The sequence below is a fragment of the Notothenia coriiceps genome, unplaced genomic scaffold (genome assembly GCF_000735185.1).
Source record: "Notothenia coriiceps isolate Sejong01 unplaced genomic scaffold, NC01 NC01_scaffold00037250, whole genome shotgun sequence".
Taxonomy (NCBI): domain Eukaryota; kingdom Metazoa; phylum Chordata; class Actinopteri; order Perciformes; family Nototheniidae; genus Notothenia; species Notothenia coriiceps.
In genome coordinates this window covers 12,804,267-12,818,566 of record NW_011369951.1, presented here as the reverse complement: position 1 = coordinate 12,818,566, position 14,300 = coordinate 12,804,267, and positions in this window count along the sequence as shown.

Sequence of the window (14,300 nt, the reverse complement as noted above, 5' to 3'; positions counted from 1 at the left end):
GTGAGAGAGAGAGAGAGAGAGTGTGTGTGTGTCTGTCAGTCAGTCTGTCTGTCTGTCTGTGTGTGTGTGTGTGTGTGTGTGTGTGTATGTGTGTGTGTGTGTGTGTGTGTGTGTGTGTGTGTGTGTGTGTGTGTGTGTGTGTGTGTGTGTGTGTGTGTGTTTATTATCAGCATCACCAGTTCACATTTTGCAACCTTCTTATTTGATTTGCATCTGCAGATATAAATACTCACCCTGGAGGACACCTTTTAATAGTATCCCGCTTCGAGTCATCCTCTTCCAGAAACAACCCCCCTGATTCATGCGTCTGGTTGAATGACTCAAAGGTGATGTCATCAAAGTCAGGCTCAGGCTCAGGCTTTGCCAGTGGCGGCTTTTCGGCCTTAAAGGCACTTCTAATCACACTTGTTTCATTGGTTGACCTTTTCAAATCAATTTCCCCCTGAGCGCTCGAGTGTTTAGGAGTGATAAACGCCGCCACAACATTGGTGGAGGTCTGCAGAGGGGTGGAGCTCTCACAGCAGGAGAAGGGCCACGGAGGGGGCGGGGCTACTATCAGCTCTGAGTGGGCAGGACTGGGGGCAGAAAGGTTGGAGGTCAGCCGCGAGAGATGAGCGGGTGAGATTTCACGATGCCGAGCGTGCAGAGAGTGATTGGNGGGGGGGGGTGGGGGGAGATAGCCCAGCAGGCCACAGAGCAGACCCTAAAGTTATTCCAAGATTAATGCAACTGGAGGGTACAACACACTTTGCAGCTGTTAGCCCACTGTTAGCATCAAAAAAGCACAAACACCAAGCACAGAGCAACCACAAAACCTTGAGCAATAGTGTCAGTGAAATCTTGATTAACAAACACAGTACATTTTTTGTTAACCACAAGATTTTCAGCAAGCTGAAGCAGTTTTGTCTCAGTCAAAATAAATAGCGTGGTGTCATTTGGATTATAATGAGTTTCAATAGCATTGAAACTGAGAGTTAGACAAGGAGATCAATATGCTCAGGCCTGTCGGTTTATTAGAAAGCTACCACCAGCAGTCAGTTAGCTAAGCAAAGAACATATAACGTTGCTTGTTTATGTGCAAGACTATTTCTGGGCCGGTCTTAGTTACTTCATGGACTTTCTGAAGTGTATTGTACACATTAACCAAAGCAGATTAGGTGCTGTTTTTTTGGGACAGAGCAGGGTTAGCTATTTTCCCTGTTTCCATTGTTTATGCTACGCTAAACTAACTGTCTCCTGGTTGAAGCTTTATATTTAACAGACAGACCTAAGACCGGTACCAATGATTTAACCCTTTGCCAAAAAGCTAATGAGCGTATTTCCCCAATTGCTGGTCTATTTTTGAAGCAAGTGTATAGATGAACTCTCTCTGCTTGCTTTTATGAGTATCTGTGTCCATGTTTCTCCCAAACTCTGCTATCTGCCACCAGTTTTCAAGACGCCTCTTCTTTAGCTCTGTGGTCTGCTGACACATTTTGACTTCACACAGCATTTCGGAGCCAAACAAACCTCTAAAGGATCCAAACCAAGCAACCTAAATGTAAACACTCATGTAATACATCCCATGACCTCACCTGATCCTTGCTGGTTCAGCTTTGTTTTCTGGGATGGCTGCCTTTGAATCCTGGGCTGGTCTGATTAGCTGGTTGGATACTCTGAAGTTGGCCTCTGTCCGGTTCTTTTGAGGAGAACACTCGTCTTGGCTCAAAGTTGTTTCCTCGTCTACTTGAGTGAGGGGAAACAGTGAGCCTAGAAAAAGGACAGATAATGAAAGAAGTTATAAACAAAGGAAATAAAGGGAAAAAAAGCAAAAGCAAGAATTGATGAAACATATTCCCTCTTTGAGGGATCGCTGCAAAAAAGAAGAGTTTAGTTATTCAGCTTAAAAATGCTTACAAATTAGACATCTTCATTATATCAATTAGCACAACTCAATTGACTCAAATAAACTGAGTTAGGATTGTTTTCATTTGATTGCTTATGGTCCCATGGCCAGTGCCCTTGCAACACTGAGTTTGGACCCCCCTGTGTCCCCCCCTCCAAAAGACAAAAAGTATGATAATACCATTTCTGATAGTGTTGCAGAAAAAGACTGTATTGTCACTTGTTTTTTTATAATATAATGAAAAAAAACTGTAACTTAGTCATTGATTAAATGTATGCTCCTAAAGAAAATACTAATAAAGGTATTTTATTAGGTCTGTTTTTTTATGGTGCTATGAATTTATACTGAATTAACAGTAGTGGTGGTGGTCTAACGGGTAGTGGTGGTCTAATGGATGGTGAGGCGGGCTGAAAATCGGAAGGTTGTGAGTTCAAATCCCGTCTGGAACACCACCACTAGTGTGCCCTTGAGCAAGGCACTTAGCCCTTAATTACTCCAGGGAGAATGTCCCTGTAATTGGTAATTGTATGTCGCTTTGGATAAAAAGCGTCAGCTAAATGAAATGTAATGTAACATTTCTGAAATCTTCACCATGGTCTTTGTGTCTTTTTGTCATGCATTAAATGTACAGAGCGCCACTGCTTGTACCTGACTGACAGGAGCTGATGGGAGCGGGAGGAGCAGAGGGAGAAACAGCGAGCTGAGTGTGAGGAGAGGAGAATAAAACAGAGGTGGAAAGAGAAGAGGAGCGAGAGGGTGAGGAGCGAGGGAGGGAGGCAGTGAGGGATGGAGCCTCGGGGTCACACAGGGCATCGAGGTCGGGACTACACAGCAGAGGGACAGTGCTGATGTCACTTCCTGATGCCAACCACGACCCCTGAGCACCTGAGGAGATCAGAGAGGAAGGACAGGGAAGAGGAGGTGGAGAGGGAGATAGGGGAGGTAAGGTGAGGTAGTTTCATATAGGAACAAGAGAAATGATGGTGGATGAAGACAGAGGAGAAGAAGAGTGTATTTCTGACATTGGTTACCTCTCTGGGACTCTGAGATAGAGGGGTGAGATTTAGGGGGATGAGGAGTTGATTCATGAGGAGGGGCATCAGCAGAAAAAGGAGAGGGAGAGGAGGGGCGATCGATTGACTTGACGAGCTGAGGTCTGAAAATGTGAGCATGGCCTAGAGAGGACAGACAATGATGTTAGAAGCAAAACAGAGAAATTAAGAAAACTATTTAAAAAAGATAATTAGTAATGGACTAGCATCTCTTCACAGCAGAGACAGACCAGAAAGTGAAGTAAGTTCCTCTTTGGTTTGAACCTCTTGGGGGCGCCGTTGGTGTGAAACAGGAACTATGGAGAGGACAGGAGGGTAGAAAGAGAAGTGATGAGCAAAAGAGGAATGAAAAGAAAAAGGAATAAGCAAAGAGTGAAAGGGAAACAGCTTGGCTAATTATTTATCATGCATTGTACTCATTGTTCTACACTAGAGAACTGATCTAAATATCTCTGTTTGCTGCAGTCTCATCAGTGATTAGCAGTTTCAAAGTCATCAAAATGCTATTAATGTACAATTAAGAAGGCTGAATTAAATATCAAATTTTCTTAATGTTCCATACTTGCAAAATGTTTTTTTATTCACTTTAATCTCTATGAAGTAAAATGCTTAGGCAACTGTGTAAGGGCCTGTTGAACTCAATATATATCGGAAACCTTTTGTCATGTTATACAATTTACTGTAAATATATCATGTAATTTTTCTATATTTTTAATAGATATTTTCTATATTTTCAATAGATTTATTAGAGAGTCTAAGATATATATTCTTAAAATGTACAACATTTAAGAGTAGCCAGGCCAGTGTTCTTTTGAAAGAAGTTTAGGAATAATGTTGTGTGTTGATAGTATGAGATGTCTGAAAGTGTGGACTGAAACAGAACTGTCAAACTTTTAGATTTAGATACGACTCACTTCCTTGGTGGTTGGATTTCAATATTCAAATAAACCTCCAGTAAATATGTTTCCTGCGTCCTGCTGTGTTGTGTTCACTGGTGGTATTTTGCCCAGAAAATAAAATTGAATAGGTCAGATGTGTGAGATACTGCAACACTAACAAGACATACAGATGTTTAAATCTAAATTCTGTAAACTGATCTTCCTCACTATACTGTACATAAACATTATACTACACACTGTATTGATCTTTCTCAAATAACATGGGCATCACTCTTAATCATGTGGAACACAAGGTCAAAAAAGAAATCAGTTTTGTGGAAAAGCCAAAGTGTTGATACCTTTTCCTGAGCCTGACTGGAAGATTCTGGGCAGAGAGGGAGGCTGAGAGAGGCTCCGGGTGAGAGTAGGGCGAGAGGATGGAGGTTCAGATGTCAGGGTGGGATTTGATGGAGAGGAGGAACTATGGGGGAGTAGCTGGGATGCAGTAGAGGTGGTATTATGGGTGAGAGTAGTGGATACAGTGAGGGAAGACCTATGAGGAGCTGTGGAGGTTGATGTTACGGTCATTTTGGGTGATGATAAAACAGGGGAGTGAAGTTTGGGAGTTAATGATGTGATATCTGTTTCGAAAGCACCTGGTGGCTTAAAAGGCACATTGGAGGGGGTATTAACGGGAACAGAGGGCAAAGAAGGCTCCACTGTGGCAGCGGGTGAAGTAGGAAGAGATTCAGAGCTTTTAGGTGCAGGATGAATAGAAGAGGAAAGGTTTTGAGAAGACAACGTAATTATAGGTTCTTTGGAGGCTTTGGGGGATGGAGGTTTGGCAGGAGCAACATCCTGTAGAGGCAGGACAGGGGAGGCACTCTGGGTGGAGGGCGGAGCCACTGTGGGCTGGGAGCTTGGAGGAATAGGGAGTGGGATAGAAGAAGAAGCCTCAGAGAGGAGAGGGGTGGAGGATGTTTTATGCTTGGATCTGGGTGAGGGCTGAGGGGAGGGACCAGGGGATGGTTGGATCTCTGAGGTGAGGGAGTGACGGCTGCGGCGGGGCGAGGGGCGAGGAGCGATAGGGAGAGGAGGGCGGCAGAGGACCGCAGAGGAAGGGCCGCTATCACGCCCACAGGCTGGAGGGGTAGATGGAGGATGGAGGAGGATCAGTGAGGGAAGATTTTTAATGAAAGAGATGAAAAAGACAGAAGGAAATGGTCATGAATAAAGAATGAGAATGAAATTAATGTTTTTCTGATCTTTACATATTGGGAGATATGAAAGTGAATGAGGGCCACATGGGAAATAAATGTGGTATGTGACCAGAGTTCTGATTTTTGAAAAACGTCAGAATTTTGAGAAAAAAATCCTAAATCTCAGAATTTTCATAGTTTTAGTTTTTCCTCAGAATTCTGACTTTTTTCTCAACAAGAAAAAAATCACTTTTGGTATGGCCCTAAAACTCTTCCGTAGTGAGTTGGATTCTGTAATACATTGCAGTTGTTAATGTGTGCACATCATTGGTGCAAAGTACACTCAGCACATGTGCTTTAGTGCTGTGGTTTAGTAGAGTTTGGAGGCACTTTTCTTGCGAATTTACATATTCTCCTTTTATTAAACGTACAGTGCATGTATCAATAACATCTGAAAAAGGCTCTCATGCATTCTAAAAAAAGAAACGTCCAGGACAAGTGATCAGTTGTCAGAGTTACGGTTATTTGTGGTTCGGTTACACTTGTTAGAGAAATGTATCTGTGAATACAATAACCTCTATGTGTCATGCAGCTAAAGCTTTTCATGCCTCCAAACAAACTTCCAACAGATTGGTGGCATTAGTGTACCATCACATGATTCTCAAAAATGTCTGGATGAGAAATATATGGTATGCAGAACAAATAGCATGAATGTGTGAAATATGGTTATATAAACTGAGCCTCCCAATAACAGACAGGGAGGCAGAGTTCCTGTTCCCACCTCCGCCTCTCAGGAAAGAGAAACAAACAGCAGGCGTCGGTGAAAGAAAGGGAAAGAGGAAGAGGAAGCTACCTGAGGCTGGAAGAGAGAGTCCAACAGAGTCTCGTTTGCCAGGTGGAGGAGGAGCAGGCCGATTTGGGCGAATGAGAGTGTGTGGGACGACTGCCCAGCCAGAAAAGAGTAGAACAGAAGAAGTGTTTGCAGGAAAAAGAGGGTAGAGAAGGAAAACAGTCAGGAGAAATACTTCACAGTGAAGATCACAGAGAGACGTTGTGAGTTCTCTGGTTTTATTTTTGAAAGAAAGTTGGATGTAATTAGTCAGAACTGAGTCAATCCTAGCAGATGAATAGGCCTTTAGGCTTGGTTAAACAGCCAAAAACTGCAGCATAAGACATACTACATTTTAATTTAAAAAGGCCAAATATTAACAAAAACACATACAAATACGAACAGATACTAATTATCTAGTTGGAAGCAGTGCTTGTATAAGTCAGCCTACCTGTAGCAGTGATAGACTTCTTGTCCTCGTCTTCATCGCTCTCGTTGAAGTCGTCCATGTTGCCGATATCTGCAGGTTTCACACTCATCAGGCTGGCCAGACTCTGCATGTCTTCATCACTGAGACACAAGAACAGGAGAGGAAATATTACAGGGCTGCAACTAATGATTATATATGATAGAGGATTAATGTATTTGTTGTTTGTCTACAAAATGTCAGAAAACGATGAAAAAGGTTGATCAACTTTTCTACAAGCCAAAGACAATGTCTTTTTATATTTCTGTTCTTGTATTTTTTATTTTTTTTACAAAAGATATTCCGTTTCCTGACAAGGATTAAAGAAAACGAAATATAAGAAACGAGAATAATAGTTTCTGACAATTTGAACTATTTTTCTTTAAAGAAAATGATATAACAAAACCAATTAAGCAATTATCATAAAAGCTGTCAATTATTATTTTAATAGAGGAAACATATTGATACATCTTTGCAGCTCTAGAACATAACTACACCATCATTACTTATTGATACGTTTATGACTTTATATATATCTCCACAAACAGGAAAAAGTCATTACAAATAATATGGTAGGTATATAAAATGTGACTATATGTATGAATCAACAATGAGATTCCTAACATATGGAAATCTGCATATGTTCTTCCTTTACTGAAAGGAAGGGATCCCTCATCTGTTAATAATTATAGGCCAATTTCAAAATTATGTGTTGTAGCGAAGGTCCTTGAAAAGCTTCTCAGAGAACAACTTAAATTATTCTTGGACACAAATGATATTTTGTCAGAGCACCAATCCGGTTTTAGAAAACAACACAGCGCAACAACTGCTGCTATTAAAGTGGTGAACAACATAATTGAGGCATTGGACTGTAAAAAGTATTGTGTAGCTCTATTTATTGATTTGTCAAAGGCGTTTGACACAGTTGATCATATCATCCTGGCGGAAAGACTTCACAGTATCGGCTTAATCTAGGCATACTGTAGGTTGGTTTTCAAATTGTTTATCAGCGAGAACCCAATGCGTCCAATTTTCTGGGTCCTCTTCTTCCTTCCTCCCGATAGCAAAGGGTGTGCCACAAGGTTCCATATTAGGACCGATTCTTTTTACCATATATGTAAATAATCTATGTAATAATTTAGCAAATGCTTCTTACCATTTTTATGCAGATGATACTGTTATTTATTGTTCCTCCGCTTCTATAGAGCAAAGTCTAGATTTCCTCCAATCTGCCTTTGATGTCATAGAAACCCATTTATATCAACTAAAGTTGGTATTAAATGCTGAAAAATCCAAAGCGATGATATTTTCGAATGGCAAAAAGTTACCATCTATTCTACCCAAGATTTGTACTGCACACGGGACTGACATTGAGAGGGTAACTACTTACAAATATCTGGGATTTCTTATTGAACAGAACTTGTCTTTCAAGTTACACACGGAAAATGTTGTTTCAAAGCTAAAAATAAAATTAGGTTTCTTTTACAGAAATAAATCCTGTTTCTCTTTTCAGACAAGGAAACATTTGATATGTGCAACGTTTTTACCTGTATTAGATTATGGTGACCTGCTATACATGAATGCCTCTGACCAGTGCCTAAAGAGCTTGGATACTGTGTACCATTGTGCCTTACGATTTATCACTGGATGTGGATATCGAGTACACCATTGCACTTTATATGCTGCTGCTAAATGGCCATCTTTATCTTCTCGCAGACTTTCCCATTGGTTGGGTTTTATTTATAAATCTCTGCTTGGGTTGGTTCCCTCCTACATTTGCACATATATGTGTCAAAGAGAAAGTCTATATGGCCTGCGCTCCCAAGATTTCATTCAGATGCTGGTCCCTACAGTGAGAACAAAACTGGGTAAAACAGCTTTTAGATATGCTGCCCCCACAGCTTGGAACAATGTACAGAAGGAGCTGAAACTCTCAGATTNTCAGATTTAATCACCTATGGGGGAATTCAGGTCCATCCTTAAGCACGCTGTAGCAGGTGAGTTATCTAGCCTGGATTGATCTTTAGTAGTTTAGATGTGGGGGCTCGTATATCCTAAAATCGTTTTAAATTTTGCTAGTTTTGAATGATTTTTAATAGTTTGTTTTACTTTGCATATTGACTGGCTAATGTGCCATTTTATTTGTGTCTTACGGCTGTATTTGTCTGCCTGTCATGTCTGTGTTTTATCTGTTGTAACTTCGTACATGCTGCCCTTCTTGGCCAGGTCACTCTTGGAAAAGAGATTTTAATCTCAATGAGTCTTTTACCTGGTTAAACAAAAAATAAAAAAATAAAATCACCTGTGTACTTTAATTGCCCACAACACCTATACACAAATACAGAAGAAACTCTTGTATTTAAGTATTCTCTCTTTACTTTCAAGTATTTAATGTTGAAGCACTACTGTCTAAGTAATGTCATAATCATCATAAACACATGTTGTTGTGCCTTTAAATACTACTGCTAACGTAAGTGGTGGGAGAGGATACAACTACTACTCACGTAGCTTTCCCCTCTCGAACAAAGACACATGACAGCGACAGCTTGAGCGTGGCGTCCACCACTTTGACCGACAGCGGCTTCAGCTTCAGTGTCAGGTCGGTCTGGGTCGGCGTCGGACTGGCAAACCGCTTCAGGTTGATGTCTGCTGAGGCCAGAACCTTACGATGTCCCTTGCTCTCCTTTACATGGCCAATAAAAACAACCGTAGTACTTTTAGTTACATCTGACTATATCTGAGTACTTTGAAGACTTACAAGCAAAAGCTGAGTGGTCAAAGATACTTACACCCAGTATATATAACAAAAAAAAAGATACTTACACCCTCAATGACAAAGGTCCACTCTTTGTCCTCAAACTCATCAGCATTGACCTCCTGTAGAGACGAAAAAATAAATATCAATTTGGAGTCAAACATCCTCTCCGCCCATTATACATGCATATACTGTGCATCCACCTAACTATATATACATATACTACATATTCATTTCCTTGTAAATGTTGACATCTACTAACTGCATGACTTTAATCATCTATCTATCTATCTATCTATCTATCTATCTATAAATTGTCTTTTAATTTCTAGTTTCCAGTAACATATTGTGTGGGGAGGCATCTGCACTACTTATATTTCCTGTATTAATTCTGCAGTTTGTGTCTTGTACCTTGAAGAGAGTAACAGAGATGTCAACGTTCTCTGGGACGGGCCACACCACCATGCCTCTGTAGGGGTTCTTGATTCCAGGCTGCCAACTGTGGAGCTGTGATACAAACAAAACATTGGTGAGACTGCCAGTGGAAGAAGTACTCAGACCTTGTATTGAAGTCAATGTCGTAGTAACACAGTAACTAACTAGTTAAAGTCCTTCGTGGATAATGTAACTTGAGAAAAAGTACATAAATTGGCATCAAAATATAATATACTATACACAATTTAAAAGTAAAACTAATGATTTTACAGAACAACTTCTAACTAATGCATTCATGTTTACATGTTTACAATTGGACGCATTCCAAACATTTTATAATGCCAGGTTGTTCAAATGCACGTTGCTTTTATTTTTGTTTTACTGTAATAATCAGAGAATTACGTTATGAGTAACTAAAACTTTAATGCAGTGGAATACAAAGTACACACGTTCACTCTGAATACAGTGGTAGAAGTATTAAGTAGTGGAAATGGAAATATTTAAGTAAAGAACAAGTACCTTAAAATTCTTACGTAATAGCAGTATTCGAGTGAATTTCCTAAATGGCTTTTCAACACTGCAGACTGTGTGTGTGTGTGTGTGTGTGTGTGTGTGTGTGTGTGTGTGTGTGTGTGTGTGTGTGTGTGTGTGTGTGTGTACATGTGTTTATGTGTATTACCGGGTCAGGAAGAACATCAGAAATAATGTTACAGGCACAGGGTGAGGGTAACGGAGGGTGAAGAGAAGGAAAAAGGAATGAAGTATAACCCGAAACACAAAGACACAAAAACATTTAGCGTACCAATGAGCTCAGTAACAATGGTCTTTACACGGGCAAACATTAGGGGTGTAATACAGTTTAGTCGCATGTAATTACTGTAATTACGGTTGGTGTTTTGTCATCAGCAAACAATGGTTATATTCCACTGATGACAAGATGTTAATTATTTGTAACACCATTTAGTGTTTGAGGTTACTGTCAAAAGAGATAATCTCATTTACATGTAGACACGTACGAGCAGAACAACCTCCCATCTCATGTTTTTGTCACATAACACACTCTTAGTGTTACTGTAAAAATAGCATGTTGCTAACTCTTTAATTATGTCTGAACCACAGAACTGTCTCTGTCAACATCACTTTATCATTTTCTGACTGTTGACCGTTGACTTTCTTATCTTAGGCAACTCTGTATATCTGTTTCCTGGAGCTGGGGAATGGGGAATATCTTGTTCCTCGAGTCTTGCTATGATGTAAAACAGTTTTTGCCTCTTAGTGCCAGTTTGGAAAGACAACAGGGCAACATTATAATTACAATTCATTTGAAGTTGTGTTTGTGGCCACCTGTCTACAAATCTTTGTAGGCTTTATATGTTTTTGGTCTCAACCAGCTAAAGAGGGATATATCTGTCTCTTTAGCTGCTAAATGCTCAACTATAACCAGCTGTCTTTCACTGTGTCTGTTTTCTGTTTGGTGCTGAGCAGGTAAAGTGTTTTAAAAGCATTTTCTCTAAAAACAGCCGCCTGCTGTGGCCGAAAAAAGCACTATGAGAGCTGTGAACCAAAACAGAATTGTTGCCGAAATCTAAGTAATGAGCTGAAAGTGAAGGTACAGTTGTAAAACATCTCATTCAAAGTCTTAAGATGCATCTCAGTAAGAAGACATTATGGGTAACAATATTCTGCCAATCGGCCAATAGCCTCAAATCATAGCACTAAATTAAAACATAAACACACACACACGCACACGCACACACACACACACACACACACACACACACACACACACACACACACACACACACACACACACACACACACACACACACAACTTGTACACAACCATGTGACTTGTGAAACATAATTCAAGCCCCCTCGAGGCAAAGGGTTCATCTCCCCACTCTGGTGTTTGATGTCATCTTTAAGCGTTAGTAACCTCTGACCCCAGATACAGAGTAAAATCAAACTGTGTGCAGATTTTCTTCTTAAAAACATCACATGTCTAAAGTAATATGACTTTAGAATAATCTTTTGTGTTTCCCCACTTCCTCCTGTTGTCTCCTCCTTGTCTCTGTGCTTCCCTGTTTTACCAGCACACTTGTAAAGGCTTGTAAAATGTGATTTCCTCATATTTGGGAGTTTTCTTTTTTTTCTAAATCGCTCTGTGCCGTACCTTCTCTGTTTCCAGATAACAGAAGCTCTCTGCAGCTGATCAAACTCTAACACTTCTGACGAGATTATTCAGTCATTGAAGTGAAAAAACCTGATATTTGTTTCTTATCGTGCTCCTGACGAGCCACTTTTACAATTATTCCTTTCTTCAATGTAATCTGGACAGATAAGAAGGTGCAATTTGGGACAAAGTGGCCTGTGGGCAAAAGTTTAAAGATACTAGAGAAACTTCTTAGAAAAATATCAGACACTGTAGTTATTATTTCACTCTTTTAAAGCAAGTACCAAAAAAAAGTAATAAAGGTTCAGGAAAAGCTTGCGATGCTTTTAATATTTCAGATTCTACTTTAAAGCATGGCCCTTAAACCCTTAACCTGACCATTTTGATAGTTATTTTTTCCTTATAAATGTTGTGTCTGTGTCAGAGAGCTGAATATCGCTCCGTGCTGCATCACCTGGCCTCCTCCCAAATGTTTTGTACAACAGGAAATTGCACAAGAAGGGGAAGCCATACAGAGCCTCAGGGCTATAAAGTGATCTAATGTAATCTCTGAATTGAATAAAAAGCGAGACAAATTAGTCTGTAATGATAAATGATTAAATAACTGTGCCAAATTAGAAAATATTAAATTGCTCAAATGTTCACCTGACATCTGGTCTTATTGCCAGCATTTGTGTACAATTCCAAATAAATAGGAAATGACACACATAAAAACTATTCTTTGTTGCATGGGTGTGCCACTATTGTTTTTTTTTAGAGAACACAAATTATTTGAATAGGGTTGTGTGATATATTGAGTTCAGTGTAGGTAACTATACATTTACTCAATTACTGTAATCATGTTCAATTGTGTAGTAATAGTACTTCAGTACTTCCAATTTATACTACTTTATACTTCTCTTCAGATTCAGATGATTAGCTAATACAATAAATAAATACATAATTAAATAAACTGATCATAGGTAAAGACATACAGCAGCAGTATATAAAGTAATTCAAATGAGTTCCACCTTTACCAGCCATGATGAACACAATCATAAATCAATAATCCATTTATTATATTTGTATATATAAAAACTGTATAAATATTCTTCTAAAATGGACCATAACTCTTAATGAGTAGTTTTACTTTTGGTACTTTAAGTATATATGAATACTAATACTTCTGTTGTTTTACTTAAGGAAGATTTTTGAATGCAGGACTTGTACTTGTATCAGAGTATTTTTACAATTGAGTATTGCTACTTTAGCTCAAGTGAAAAATGTGAGTAGCCTACTTCTTCCACCACTGCATGAGTGTAAAGATCAATGAACCTATGGACTGTTTGGTGGTAACATGTCTCAGACATATACAGACCCTGTCAATAGGCGGGGCCGGGTATCGAACCCACTATCACTGTGGAACAACTTATCGCTATACAGAGGCGACATGTGGGACGCCCTCATCCTTCACAGTGTAGCGGAAAGACGCATATAATTAACTTATTATAACGTATAACATACAAAACAGGTTAGTAGGTGGGGCTATTTACATGTTAAGAAACAGAAACAGAAAACGTTCATTTGAGAGAAATAAAGTAATTTGTCATCAAACCCACCATTTCTTCGTACACTCCAGTACGAGTTCCTGGTAAGAGGCGACAAACTGAAACTTTGAAGCCTTTTTACCGACGCGCTGCAGTCTCTTCCACACCGAAGTCATGACTTCCTCTGGTGAAAAATATAAACTATCAAACAGGAAAAATAAATAAAAACACGATCTCCTCCACGCAACAATAATCCAGCGATCTCTGCTGTGTCAGTTCCTTAAAATGCACTCTTCTTCTTCTGCTGCTGCTTCTGGTGATGATAACTTCACACAAGCTGAAACTTGCGCTCATTGGCAATGAGTTGAATCAGAAGTGTCGCCATGTACCGAACAGAAACAGCAATAATACAAAAAGCAAAGAGGAACCGATTCCGCCCTGCTGGCTGTCGTTCAAACAGCATGTAGGCCTACCCTCATGATATGAATTTCAAGTTTTTCTATGAAACGACTGCAGCTCATTGACAACTCTCTTTCTGGCAGTAATCCACATGGAGACAGCAGCAGCGCTTGTTGTAATGTAGATCTGCTGCCTTGAGTTCACACTTCCTCCTGTGACAACACAGAGAGAGGGAGGATATGCAAAGAGAGCCTACTGGTGATGCAGCAGTATGCAAAGGTCTCCTCTATCTATGCTGCTTATGAAGGCACTGACAGTCTGAAGTCATACCTGTAGACTTTGATCATGACTGTGTGTGTCACTGGCGCAGGCTTATCTATCTGACTGTTTCACTTAATCAGCCTGGCACACTTAGATCTCCTGCAGCAGGCATATAACATGCAAGCGCTTTAGCAAGAAATACATAAAACACCTTGTGTGTTTTCTTTTTTCAGCTCATAGTCATAACTTAAGTCACTTCCTGTGTTTTAGTTGCGTCATCCAGCACTTGCCAGAAACGTCCAGTTAACTACAGAGGAATAGTTTCCATGAAGAGGGCCAGTAAGTGTGTGTGTGTGTGTGTGTGTGTGTGTGTGTGTGTGTGTGTGTGTGTGTGTGTGTGTGTGTGTGTGTGTGTGTGTGTGTGTGTGTGTGTGTGTGTGTG